At 33.7% G+C, this 15,534-nt stretch overlaps 1 protein-coding gene and 1 long non-coding RNA gene across 11 annotated transcripts in view; one reads left to right on the top strand and one right to left on the bottom strand.

Annotated features, from left to right (window-relative positions):
• Positions 1-15,534, top strand: part of LOC148605161 (BTB/POZ domain-containing protein 6-B-like) — a 129,817-nt gene that overhangs the window by 53,637 nt on the left and 60,646 nt on the right. The gene's annotated exons all lie outside the window — the stretch shown is intronic.
• LOC148605163 (uncharacterized) overlaps positions 1-15,534 on the bottom strand; it is a 50,667-nt gene that overhangs the window by 670 nt on the left and 34,463 nt on the right. The window lies entirely within an intron of this gene.

Genomic DNA, 15,534 nt, shown 5'->3' with positions numbered 1-15,534 from the left:
ATTCAGTATGTGTTGGTAGAAACATGTTTTCTGGACGATAAATTTGTTCTACAATGTACAAGTTTAAAACAAAAGGAAAGCTGGGATAAGTTTTGGTTTGGGTTGTTACTTAACTGTTAGGAATAAGGGACCAAAATAAGCATTTTCAAGACATCCAATCAATAATTTTATTAAAAGTGTATATATTTCTTTGACGTTGTACCTCAAGGTGCCATTCAAAAACAATCTACTGGAGTTTGCAGATCGAGCGTCAAATTTACATTACCACGGATTTTACCTAATGGTACATAAATAGTAAAGCCAGGACCCACACACAATTTTCTCACAAAAAAAAACACAAAAAATCCACATAAAAGACAAAACAAAATAAAAATAAAAACAAAAAAGAAGAAACAAAAGCCCCCTAAAAATAAAATAAAACAAGTTTTAAGTTGTGCTTGAAAGCAAGTCACATACAAGTTCCCTCATGTTCCACACATGATCACAGAATCAAAAAAAATAAATTCAATGTACAATGTCAAGCCTATATACCACGTTTTATAAAATTTAGATGAAATTTACATTATTTTCCAGTGGGGCATATTAATTTAGATGGCGGCCATTTTAAATGGCAGCCATCTACAATAATCCAAAATATGGAACTCGTTCACACTTAGATGGTTTTATATATCCTTCAAATCTGATGAATATATTACAAGTAATTTTTTCCTACATAAAGGAGAAGCATTTGAAAAATCACAAAAATCAACCAAATTGTATAATGGCTATTTAAAGGAAACAGAACGCATCAATTCTCATGAGCATTAATGATTTTGAGTAGGAAAATGATATTTCAAGTACTTAGGCCATATTAAGAAAACGGTCAGCATCTTAAGTTATGGGCGTGCATGATTTTAGCAGGAATACGTGATTTGAAACAGTTTGGCCATGTTAGGCTAACAATGCTTAGATGATATGATAAGCATCCATTTTTGGGTAGATCTCCTTCATACGTGCATGTCAGAGGTACGGTTTGAGTCAGATATGATGATCATATACGTTATTGGTAGTTAAATGTTATTTCGAGTCGAAAGGTCATATCAAAACTAAAGTACGAATCATACGTGATGAGCATGTATGATTTAGGTAGGAAAGTGCTATTTCAAGTAATATTTTCATACTTACGCTTCATATCAAATCATATGTGATGTGCATATACGATTCCAGTAAGAACGTGATGTTTCAAGTACTATGATCATGTTAAGAGTTCTATTTGCATCATATATGATTGGTATGGAAAATTAAGATACGGAAAGGGTATTTCACACAGTATTATTATTTTTGGAATTGAGGGGTGAACAGTACGCATTAATTGTCATGATCATTAATGACTTTGGGTAGGAAAATGATTTTTCAAGTACTTTGGCCATGTTAAAAAACAGTTGGCATTTTAAGTTATGGGCATGTATAATTTTAGCAAGAATAAGTTATTTAAAACCGCTTGGCCATGTTAGGCGTACACTTCTTATATGAGGTGATGGGCATGCATTTTTGGGTAGTTTTTCTGTCAAACGCGCATGTCAGGGGTACGCTTGCCTTCCGATGTGATGGTCATGTACATTATTGGTAGGAAAATGTTATATCGAGTCGTTAGGTCATATTAAGAATACAGTACGAATCAGATGCAATAGGCAAGTATAATTTAGGTAGGGAAGTGCTATTTGAAGTAGTATGGTAATATTTAGGGTACATATCAAATCTGATGTGAACAGCATGTATGATTCTGTTAAGAATGAGCTATTTGAAGTAGTATGATCATGTTAAGAGTTCAGTTCGCATCATATGTGATTGGTATGGAGAATTAAGGTACGCAATTGGTATTTCCCACAGTATTGGTATCTTTGGAATTGTATAATGGCTATTTAAGTGAGAACAGTATGCATCAATTGTGATGAGCATTATTGATTTTGGGTAGGAAAATGATATTTCAAGTATTTTGGCCGTATTAAGAAAACATTTTGCATCTTAAGTTATCGGCTTATATGATTTTAGTAGGAATAAGTTATTTGAAACAGTTTGGCCATGTTAGGCAAACACTTCTTATATGTGATAAGCATGCATTTGTGGGTAGTTTTTCTGTCATACGTGCATGTCAGGGGTACGGTTTGCGTCAGATGTGATGATCCTGTACGTTATTGGCAGGAAAATGTTATATCAAGTCGTAAAATCTAATTACAGATAAATTACTAATCAGATGTGATGAGTATGTGTGATTGAAGTAGGAAAGTGCTAGTACAACTAGTATGGTCATATTTAGTTTACATATCAAATCAGATGTGATAAGTATGTTTGATTCTGCTAAGAATGAGCTATTTCAAGTAGTATGATTATGTTAAGAGTTCAGTTCGCATCATATGTGATTTGAATGGAGAATTAAGGTACGAAAATGGTATTTCACAGAGTATTGTTATCTTTGGAATTGTATAATGGCTATTTAAGTGAGAACAGTATACATCAATTGTCATGAGCATTAATGATTTTGGGTAGGAAAATGATACTTCAAGTACTTTGGCCATATTAAGGAAACGTTCGCATGTTAAGTTATGGGCATATATGATTTTAGCAGGAATAAGTTATTTGAAACAGTTTGGAGATGTCAGGCGTACAATGCTTATATGATGTGATAAGCATGCATTCTTGGGTAGTTTGTCTGTTAAACGGGCATGTTAGGGGTACGGTTTCCCTCCGAAGTGACTATCATGTACGTTATTGACAGTAAAATTTTATTTCGAGTCGTAAGGTCATATTAAGAATACAGTACGAATTAGATATGATGAGCATGTATGATTTAGGTAGGAAAGTGCTATTTGAAGTAGTGTGGTCCAATTTAGGATACACATCAAATCAGATTTGATAAGTATGTTTGATTCTGCTAAGAATGAGCTATTTCAAGTAGTATGATTATGTTAAGAGTTCAGTTCGCATCATATGTGATTGATATGGAGAATTAAGGTACGAAATTAGTATTTCCCACAGTATTAGTATCTTTGGAATTGTATAATGGCTATTTAAAGGAGAACTGCACGTATCAATTGTCATGAGCATTAATGATTTTAGGTAGGAAAATGATATTTCAAGTACTTTGGCCATATTAAGGAAACGTTCGCATGTTAAGTTATGGGCATATATGATTTTAGCAGGAATAAGTTATTCGAAACAGTTTGGAGATGTAAGGCCTACGATGCTTATATGATGTGATAAGCATGCATTCTTGGGTAGTTTGTCTGTTAAACGGGCATGTTAGGGGTACGGTTTCCCTCCGAAGTGACTATCATGTACGTTATTGGCAGTAAAATTTTATTTCGAGTCGTAAGGTCATATTAAGAATACAGTACGAATTAGATATGATGAGCATGTATGATTTAGGTAGGAAAGTGCTATTTGAAGTAGTATGGTCCAATTTAGGATACACATCAAATTAGATTTGATCAGTATGTTTGATTCTGCTAAGAATGAGCTATTTCAAGTAGTTTGATTATGTTAAGAGTTAAGTTCGCATCATATGTGATTGATATGGAGAATTAAGGTACGAAAATTGTATTTCACAGAGTATTGTAATCTTTGGAATTGTATAATGGCTATTTAAAGGAGAACTGCACGTATCAATTGTCATGAGCATTAATGATTTTGGGTAGGAAAATGATATTTCAAGTACTTTGGCTATACTAAGGAAACGTTCGCATGTTAAGTTATGGGCATATATGATTTTAGCAGGAATAAGTTATTGGAAACAGTTTGGAGATGTCAGGCGTACAATGCTTATATGATGTGATAAGCATGCATTTTTGGATAGTTTGTCTGTTAAACGGGCATGGTAGGGGTACGGTTTCCCTCCGAAGTGACTATCATGTACGTTATTGGCAGTAAAATTTTATTTCGAGTCGTAAGGTCATATTAAGAATACAGTACGAATTAGATATGATGAGCATGCATGATTTAGGTAGGAAAGTGCTATTTGAAGTAGTATGGTCCAATTTTGGATACATATCAAATCAGATTTGATAAGTATGTTTGAATCTGCTAAGAATGAGCTATTTCAAGTAGAATGATTATGTTCAGGGTTAAGTTCGCATCATATGTGATTGATATGAAGAATTAAGGTACGAAATTGGTATTTCCCACAGTATTGGTATCTTTGGAATTGTATAATATCTATTAGTGAGAGCAGTATGCATCAATTGTGATGAGCATTATTGATTTTGGGTAGGAAAATGATATTTCAAGCACTTTGGCCGTATTAAGAAAACGTTTGGCATCTTAAGTTATCGGCTTATATGATTTTAGTAGGAATAAGTTATTTGAAACAGTTTGGCCATGTTAGGGATACACTTTTTATATGTGATAAGCATGCATTTGTGGGTAGTTTTTTTGTCATACGTGCATGTCAGGGGTACGGTTTGCGTCAGATGTGATGATCCTGTACGTTATTGGCAGGAAAATGTTATATCAAGTCGTAAAATCTAATTACAGATAAATTACTAATCAGATGTGATGAGTATGTGTGATTGAAGTAGGAAAGTGCTAGTACAAGTAGTATGGTCATATTTAGGTTACATATCAAATCAGATGTGATAAGTATGTTTGATTCGGCTAAGAATGAGCTATTTCAAGTAGTATGATTATGTTAAGAGTTCAGTTCGCATCATATGTGATTTGTATGGAGAATTAAGGTACGAAAATTGTATTTCACAGAGTATTGTAATCTTTGGAATTGTATAATGGCTATTTAAAGGAGAACTGCACGTATCAATTGTCATGAGCATTAATGATTTTGGGTAGGAAAATGATATTTCAAGTACTTTGGCTATATTAAGGAAACGTTCGCTTGTTAAGTTATGGGCATATATGATTTTAGCAGGAATAAGTTTTTCGAAGCAGTTTGGAGATGTCAGGCGTACAATGCTTATATGATGTGGTAAGCATGCATTCTTGGGTAGTTTGTCTGTTAAACGGGCATGTTAGGGGTACAGTTTCCCTCCGAAGTGACTATCATGTACGTTATTGGCAGTAAAATTCTATTTCGAGTCGTAATGTCATATTAAGAATTCAGTACGAATTAGATATGATGAGCATGTATGATTTAGGTAGGAAAGTGCTATTTGAAGTAGTATGGTCCAATTTAGGATACACATCAAATCAGATTTGATCAGTATGTTTGATTCTGCTAAGAATGAGCTATTTCAAGTAGTTTGATTATGTTCAGAGTTAAGTTCGCATCATATGTGATTGATATGGAGAATTAAGGTACGAAAATTGTATTTCACAGAGTATTGTAATCTTTGGAATTGTATAATGGCTATTTAAAGGAGAACTGCACGTATCAATTGTCATGAGCATTAATGATTTTGGGTAGGAAAATGATATTTCAAGTACTTTGGCTATATTAAGGAAACGTTCGCATGTTAAGTTATGGGCATATATGATTTTAGCAGGAATAAGTTATTTGAAACAGTTTGGAGATGTCAGGCGTACAATGCTTATATGATGTGATAAGCATGCATTTTTGGATAGTTTGTCTGTTAAACGGGCATGGTAGGGGTACGGTTTCCCTCCGAAGTGACTATCATGTACGTTATTGGCAGTAAAATTTTATTTCGAGTCGTAAGGTCATATTAAGAATACAGTACGAATTAGATATGATGAGCATGTATGATTTAGGTAGGAAAGTGCTATTTGAAGTAGTATGGTCCAATTTAGGATACACATCAAATTAGATTTGATCAGTATGTTTGATTCTGCTAAGAATGAGCTATTTCAAGTTGTTTGATTATGTTAAGAGTTAAGTTCGCATCATATGTGATTGATATGGAGAATTAAGGTACGAAAATTGTATTTCACAGAGTATTGTAATCTTTGGAATTGTATAATGGCTATTTAAAGGAGAACTGCACGTATCAATTGTCATGAGCATTAATGATTTTGGGTAGGAAAATGATATTTCAAGTATTTTGGCTATATTAAGGAAACGTTCGCATGTTAAGTTATGGGCATGTATGATTTTAGCAGGAATAAGTTATTTGAAACAGTTTGGAGATGTCAGGCGTACAATGCTTATATGATGTGATAAGCATGCATTTTTGGATAGTTTGTCTGTTAAACGGGCATGTTAGGGGTACGGTTTCCCTCCGAAGTGACTATCATGTACGTTATTGACAGTAAAATTTTATTTCGAGTCGTAAGGTCATGTTAAGAATACAGTACGAATTAGATATTATGAGCATGTATGATTTAGGTAGGAAAGTGCTATTTGAAGTAGTATGGTCCAATATAGGATACATATCAAATCAGATTTGATAAGTATGTTTGATTCTGCTAAGAATGAGCTATTTCAAGTAGTATGATTATGTTAAGAGTTAAGTTCGCATCATATGTGATTGATATGGAGAATTAAGGTACGAAATTTGTATTTCCCACAGTATTGGTATCTTTGGAATTGTATAATGGCTATTAGTGAGAGCAGTATGCATCAATTGTGATGAGCATTATTGAGTTTGGGTAGGAAAATGATATTTCAAGCACTTTGGCCGTATTAAGAAAACGTTTGGCATCTTAAGTTATCGGCTTATATGTTTTTCGTAGGAATAAGTTATTTGAAACAGTTTGGCCATGTTAGGCATACACTTTTTATATGTGATAAGCATGCATTTGTGGGTAGTTTTTCTGTCATACGTGCATGTCAGGGGTACGGTTTGCGTCAGATGTTATGATCCTGTACGTTATTGGCAGGAAAATGTTATATCAAGTCGTAAAATCTAATTACAGATAAATTACTAATCAGATGTGATGAGTATGTGTGATTGAAGTAGGAAAGTGCTAGTACAAGTAGTATGGTCATATTTAGGTTACATATCAAATCAGATGTGATAAGTGTGTTTGATTCTGCTAAGAATGAGCTATTTCAAGCAGTATGATTATGTTAAGAGTTCAGTTCGCATCATATGTGATTTGTATGGAGAATTAAGGTACGAAAATTGTATTTCACAGAGTATTGTAATCTTTGGAATTGTATAATGGCTATTTAAAGGAGAACTGCACGTATCAATTGTCATGAGCATTAATGATTTTGGGTAGGAAAATGATATTTCAAGTATTTTGGCTATATTAAGGAAACGTTCGCATGTTAAGTTATGGGCATGTATGATTTTAGCAGGAATAAGTTATTTGAAACAGTTTGGAGATGTCAGGCGTACAATGCTTATATGATGTGATAAGCATGCATTTTTGGATAGTTTGTCTGTTAAACGGGCATGGTAGGGGTACGGTTTCCCTCCGAAGTGACTATCATGTACGTTATTGACAGTAAAATTTTATTTCGAGTCGTAAGGTCATGTTAAGAATACAGTACGAATTAGATATTATGAGCATGTATGATTTAGGTAAGAAAGTGCTATTTGAAGTAGTATGGTCCAATATAGGATACATATCAAATCAGATTTGATAAGTATGTTTGATTCTGCTAAGAATGAGCTATGTCAAGTAGAATGATTATGTTAAGAGTTAAGTTCGCATCATATGTGATTGATATGGAGAATTAAGGTACGAAATTTGTATTTCCCACAGTATTGGTATCTTTGGAATTGTATAATGGCTATTAGTGAGAGCAGTATGCATCAATTGTGATGAGCATTATTGATTTTGGGTAGGAAAATGATATTTCAAGCACTTTGGCCGTATTAAGAAAACGTTTGGCATCTTAAGTTATCGGCTTATATGTTTTTCGTAGGAATAAGTTATTTGAAACAGTTTGGCCATGTTAGGCATACACTTTTTATATGTGATAAGCATGCATTTGTGGGTAGTTTTTCTGTCATACGTGCATGTCAGGGGTACGGTTTGCGTAAGATGTGATGAACATGTACGTTATTGGCAGGAAAATGTTATATCAAGTCGTAAAATCTAATTACAGATAAATTACTAATCAGATGTGATGAGTATGTGTGATTGAAGTAGGAAAGTGCTAGTACAAGTAGTATGGTCATATTTAGGTTACATATCAAATCAGATTTGATAAGTATGTTTGATTCTGCTAAGAATGAGCTATTTCAAGTAGTATGATTATGTTAAGAGTTCAGTTCGCATCATATGTGATTTGTATGGAGAATTAAGGTACGAAAATGGTATTTCACAGAGTATTGTTATCTTTGGAATTGTATAATGGCTATTTAAAGGAGAACTGCACGTATCAATTGTCATGAGCATTAATGATTTTAGGTAGGAAAATGATATTTCAAGTATTTTGGCTATATTAAGGAAACGTTCGCATGTTAAGTTATGGGCATGTATGATTTTAGCAGGAATAAGTTATTTGAAACAGTTTGGAGATGTCAGGCGTACAATGCTTATATGATGTGATAAGCATGCATTTTTGGATAGTTTGTCTGTTAAACGGGCATGGTAGGGGTACGGTTTCCCTCCGAAGTGACAATCATGTACGTTATTGACAGTAAAATTTTATTTCGAGTCGTAAGGTCATGTTAAGAATACAGTACGAATTAGATATTATGAGCATGTATGATTTAGGTAGGAAAGTGCTATTTGAAGTAGTATGGTCCAATATAGGATACATATCAAATCAGATTTGATAAGTATGTTTGATTCTGCTAAGAATGAGCTATTTCAAGTTGTTTGATTATGTTAAGAGTTAAGTTCGCATCATATGTGATTGATATGGAGAATTAAGGTACGAAATTTGTATTTCCCACAGTATTGGTATCTTTGGAATTGTATAATGGCTATTAGTGAGAGCAGTATGCATCAATTGTGATGAGCATTATTGATTTTGGGTAGGAAAATGATATTTCAAGCACTTTGGCCGTATTAAGAAAACGTTTGGCATCTTAAGTTATCGGCTTATATGTTTTTCGTAGGAATAAGTTATTTGAAACAGTTTGGCCATGTTAGGCATACACTTTTTATATGTGATAAGCATGCATTTGTGGGTAGTTTTTCTGTCATACGTGCATGTCAGGGGTACGGTTTGCGTAAGATGTGATGAACCTGTACGTTATTGGCAGGAAAATGTTATATCAAGTCGTAAAATCTAATTACAGATAAATTACTAATCAGATGTGATGAGTATGTGTGATTGAAGTAGGAAAGTGCTAGTACAAGTAGTATGGTCATATTTAGGTTACATATCAAACCAGATTTGATAAGTATGTTTGTTTCTGCTAAGAATGAGCTATTTCAAGTAGTATGATTATGTTAAGAGTTCAGTTCGCATCATATGTGATTGATATGGAGAATTAAGGTACGAAAATGGTATTTCACAGAGTATTGTTATCTTTGGAATTGTATAATGGCTATTTAAAGGAGAACTGCAGGTATCAATTGTCATGAGCATTAATGATTTTAGGTAGGAAAATGATATTTCATGCACTTTGGCCATATTAAGGAAACGTTCGCATGTTAAGTTATGGGCATATATGATTTTCGCAGGAATAAGTTTTTCGAAGCAGTTTGGAGATATCAGGCGTACAATGCTTATATGATGTGGTAAGCATGCATTCTTGGGTAGTTTGTCTGTTAAACGGGCATGTTAGGGGTACAGTTTCCCTCCGAAGTGACTATCATGTACGTTATTGGCAGTAAAATTCTATTTCGAGTCGTAATGTCATATTAAGAATTCAGTACGAATTAGATATGATGAGCATGTATGATTTAGGTAGGAAAGTGCTATTTGAAGTAGTATGGTCCAATTTAGGATACACATCAAATCAGATTTGATCAGTATGTTTGATTTTGCTAAGAATGAGCTATTTCAAGTAGTATGATTATGTTAAGAGTTCAGTTCGCATCATATGTGATTGATATGGAGAATTAAGGTACGAAAATTGTATTTCACAGAGTATCGTTATCTTTGGAATTGTATAATGGCTTTTTAAAGGAGAACTGCACGTATCAATTGTCATGAGCATTAATGATTTTGGGTAGGAAAATGATATTTCAAGTATTTTGGCTATATTAAGGAAACGTTCGCATGTTAAGTTATGGGCATGTATGATTTTAGCAGGAATAAGTTATTTGAAACAGTTTGGAGATGTCAGGCGTACAATGCTTATATGATGTGATAAGCATGCATTTTTGGATAGTTTGTCTGTTAAACGGGCATGGTAGGGGTACGGTTTCCCTCCGAAGTGACTATCATGTACGTTATTGACAGTAAAATTTTATTTCGAGTCGTAAGGTCATGTTAAGAATACAGTACGAATTAGATATTATGAGCATGTATGATTTAGGTAAGAAAGTGCTATTTGAAGTAGTATGGTCCAATATAGGATACATATCAAATCAGATTTGATAAGTATGTTTGATTCTGCTAAGAATGAGCTATGTCAAGTAGAATGATTATGTTAAGAGTTAAGTTCGCATCATATGTGATTGATATGGAGAATTAAGGTACGAAATTTGTATTTCCCACAGTATTGGTATCTTTGGAATTGTATAATGGCTATTAGTGAGAGCAGTATGCATCAATTGTGATGAGCATTATTGATTTTGGGTAGGAAAATGATATTTCAAGCACTTTGGCCGTATTAAGAAAACGTTTGGCATCTTAAGTTATCGGCTTATATGTTTTTCGTAGGAATAAGTTATTTGAAACAGTTTGGCCATGTTAGGCATACACTTTTTATATGTGATAAGCATGCATTTGTGGGTAGTTTTTCTGTCATACGTGCATGTCAGGGGTACGGTTTGCGTAAGATGTGATGAACATGTACGTTATTGGCAGGAAAATGTTATATCAAGTCGTAAAATCTAATTACAGATAAATTACTAATCAGATGTGATGAGTATGTGTGATTGAAGTAGGAAAGTGCTAGTACAAGTAGTATGGTCATATTTAGGTTACATATCAAATCAGATTTGATAAGTATGTTTGATTCTGCTAAGAATGAGCTATTTCAAGTAGTATGATTATGTTAAGAGTTCAGTTCGCATCATATGTGATTTGTATGGAGAATTAAGGTACGAAAATGGTATTTCACAGAGTATTGTTATCTTTGGAATTGTATAATGGCTATTTAAAGGAGAACTGCACGTATCAATTGTCATGAGCATTAATGATTTTGGGTAGGAAAATGATATTTCAAGTACTTTGGCTATATTAAGGAAACGTTCGCATGTTAAGTTATGGGCATGTATGATTTTAGCAGGAATAAGTTATTTGAAACAGTTTGGAGATGTCAGGCGTACAATGCTTATATGATGTGATAAGCATGCATTTTTGGATAGTTTGTCTGTTAAACGGGCATGGTAGGGGTACGGTTTCCCTCCGAAGTGACAATCATGTACGTTATTGACAGTAAAATTTTATTTCGAGTCGTAAGGTCATGTTAAGAATACAGTACGAATTAGATATTATGAGCATGTATGATTTAGGTAGGAAAGTGCTATTTGAAGTAGTATGGTCCAATATAGGATACATATCAAATCAGATTTGATAAGTATGTTTGATTCTGCTAAGAATGAGCTATTTCAAGTTGTTTGATTATGTTAAGAGTTAAGTTCGCATCATATGTGATTGATATGGAGAATTAAGGTACGAAATTTGTATTTCCCACAGTATTGGTATCTTTGGAATTGTATAATGGCTATTAGTGAGAGCAGTATGCATCAATTGTGATGAGCATTATTGATTTTGGGTAGGAAAATGATATTTCAAGCACTTTGGCCGTATTAAGAAAACGTTTGGCATCTTAAGTTATCGGCTTATATGTTTTTCGTAGGAATAAGTTATTTGAAACAGTTTGGCCATGTTAGGTATACACTTTTTATATGTGATAAGCATGCATTTGTGGGTAGTTTTTCTGTCATACGTGCATGTCAGGGGTACGGTTTGCGTAAGATGTGATGAACCTGTACGTTATTGGCAGGAAAATGTTATATCAAGTCGTAAAATCTAATTACAGATAAATTACTAATCAGATGTGATGAGTATGTGTGATTGAAGTAGGAAAGTGCTAGTACAAGTAGTATGGTCATATTTAGGTTACATATCAAACCAGATTTGATAAGTATGTTTGATTCTGCTAAGAATGAGCTATTTCAAGTAGTATGATTATGTTAAGAGTTCAGTTCGCATCATATGTGATTGATATGGAGAATTAAGGTACGAAAATGGTATTTCACAGAGTATTGTTATCTTTGGAATTGTATAATGGCTATTTAAAGGAGAACTGCAGGTATCAATTGTCATGAGCATTAATGATTTTAGGTAGGAAAATGATATTTCATGCACTTTGGCCATATTAAGGAAACGTTCGCATGTTAAGTTATGGGCATATATGATTTTCGCAGGAATAAGTTTTTCGAAGCAGTTTGGAGATATCAGGCGTACAATGCTTATATGATGTGGTAAGCATGCATTCTTGGGTAGTTTGTCTGTTAAACGGGCATGTTAGGGGTACAGTTTCCCTCCGAAGTGACTATCATGTACGTTATTGGCAGTAAAATTCTATTTCGAGTCGTAATGTCATATTAAGAATTCAGTACGAATTAGATATGATGAGCATGTATGATTTAGGTAGGAAAGTGCTATTTGAAGTAGTATGGTCCAATTTAGGATACACATCAAATCAGATTTGATCAGTATGTTTGATTTTGCTAAGAATGAGCTATTTCAAGTAGTATGATTATGTTAAGAGTTCAGTTCGCATCATATGTGATTGATATGGAGAATTAAGGTACGAAAATTGTATTTCACAGAGTATCGTTATCTTTGGAATTGTATAATGGCTTTTTAAAGGAGAACTGCACGTATCAATTGTCATGAGCATTAATGATTTTGGGTAGGAAAATGATATTTCAAGTACTTTGGCTATATTAAGGAAACGTTCGCATGTTAAGTTATGGGCATGTATGATTTTAGCAGGAATAAGTTATTTGAAACAGTTTGGAGATGTCAGGCGTACAATGCTTATATGATGTGATAAGCATGCATTTTTGGATAGTTTGTCTGTTAAACGGGCATGGTAGGGGTACGGTTTCCCTCCGAAGTGACAATCATGTACGTTATTGACAGTAAAATTTTATTTCGAGTCGTAAGGTCATGTTAAGAATACAGTACGAATTAGATATTATGAGCATGTATGATTTAGGTAGGAAAGTGCTATTTGAAGTAGTATGGTCCAATATAGGATACATATCAAATCAGATTTGATAAGTATGTTTTATTCTGCTAAGAATGAGCTATTTCAAGTTGTTTGATTATGTTAAGAGTTAAGTTCGCATCATATGTGATTGATATGGAGAATTAAGGTACGAAATTTGTATTTCCCACAGTATTGGTATCTTTCGAATTGTATAATGGCTATTAGTGAGAGCAGTATGCATCAATTGTGATGAGCATTATTGATTTTGGGTAGGAAAATGATATTTCAAGCACTTTGGCCGTATTAAGAAAACGTTTGGCATCTTAAGTTATCGGCTTATATGTTTTTCGTAGGAATAAGTTATTTGAAACAGTTTGGCCATGTTAGGCATACACTTTTTATATGTGATAAGCATGCATTTGTGGGTAGTTTTTCTGTCATACGTGCATGTCAGGGGTACGGTTTGCGTAAGATGTGATGAACCTGTACGTTATTGGCAGGAAAATGTTATATCAAGTCGTAAAATCTAATTACAGATAAATTACTAATCAGATGTGATGAGTATGTGTGATTGAAGTAGGAAAGTGCTAGTACAAGTAGTATGGTCATATTTAGGTTACATATCAAACCAGATTTGATAAGTATGTTTGATTCTGCTAAGAATGAGCTATTTCAAGTAGTATGATTATGTTAAGAGTTCAGTTCGCATCATATGTGATTGATATGGAGAATTAAGGTACGAAAATGGTATTTCACAGAGTATTGTTATCTTTGGAATTGTATAATGGCTATTTAAAGGAGAACTGCAGGTATCAATTGTCATGAGCATTAATGATTTTAGGTAGGAAAATGATATTTCATGCACTTTGGCCATATTAAGGAAACGTTCGCATGTTAAGTTATGGGCATATATGATTTTCGCAGGAATAAGTTTTTCGAAGCAGTTTGGAGATATCAGGCGTACAATGCTTATATGATGTGGTAAGCATGCATTCTTGGGTAGTTTGTCTGTTAAACGGGCATGTTAGGGGTACAGTTTCCCTCCGAAGTGACTATCATGTACGTTATTGGCAGTAAAATTCTATTTCGAGTCGTAATGTCATATTAAGAATTCAGTACGAATTAGATATGATGAGCATGTATGATTTAGGTAGGAAAGTGCTATTTGAAGTAGTATGGTCCAATTTAGGATACACATCAAATCAGATTTGATCAGTATGTTTGATTTTGCTAAGAATGAGCTATTTCAAGTAGTATGATTATGTTAAGAGTTCAGTTCGCATCATATGTGATTGATATGGAGAATTAAGGTACGAAAATTGTATTTCACAGAGTATCGTTATCTTTGGAATTGTATAATGGCTATTTGAAGGAGAACTGCACGTATCAATTGTCATGAGCGTTAATGATTTTGGGTAGGAAAATGATATTTCAAGTACTTTGGCTATATTAAGGAAACGTTCGCATGTTAAGTTATGGGCATGTATGATTTTAGCAGGAATAAGTTATTTGAAACAGTTTGGAGATGTCAGGCGTACAATGCTTTATGATGTGATAAGCATGCATTTTTGGATAGTTTGTCTGTTAAACGGGCATGGTAGGGGTACGGTTTCCCTCCGAAGTGACTATCATGTACGTTATTGACAGTAAAATTTTATTTCGACGCGTAAGGTCATGTTAAGAATACAGTACGAATTAGATATGATGAGCATGTATGATTTAGGTAGGAAAGTGCTATTTGAAGTAGTATGGTCCAATTTAGGATACATATCAAATCAGATTTGATAAGTATGTTTGATTCTGCTAAGAATGAGCTATTCCAAGTAGAATGATTATGTTAAGAGTTAAGTTCGCATCATATGTGATTGATATGGAGAATTAAGGTACGAAATTTGTATTTCCCACAGTATTGGTATCTTTGGAATTGTATAATGGCTATTAGTGAGAGCAGTATGCATCAATTGTGATGAGCATTATTGATTTTGGGTAGGAAAATGATATTTCAAGCACTTTGGCCGTATTAAGAAAACGTTTGGCATCTTAAGTTATCGGCTTATATGTTTTTCGTAGGAATAAGTTATTTGAAACAGTTTGGCCATGTTAGGGATACACTTTTTATATGTGATAAGCATGCATTTGTGGGTAGTTTTTCTGTCATACGTGCATGTCAGGGGTACGGTTTGCGTCAGATGTGATGATCCCGTACGTTATTGGCAGGAAAATGTTATATCAAGTCGTAAAATCTAATTACAGATAAATTACTAATCAGATGTGATGAGTATGTGTGATTGAAGTAGGAAAGTGCTAGTACAAGTAGTATGGTCATATTTAGGTTACATATCAAATCAGATTTGATAAGTATGTTTGATTCTGCTAAGAATGAGCTATTTCAAGTAGTATG

This window comes from Perna viridis, chromosome 10 (assembly GCF_037379345.1).
Source record: "Perna viridis isolate PV_CMFRI_1.1 ecotype Kerala chromosome 10, ASM3737934v1, whole genome shotgun sequence".
NCBI lineage: Eukaryota > Metazoa > Mollusca > Bivalvia > Mytilida > Mytilidae > Perna > Perna viridis.
The sequence above is the reverse complement of the archived record's forward strand: the minus strand, read 5'-3'. Positions and strand labels throughout refer to the sequence as shown.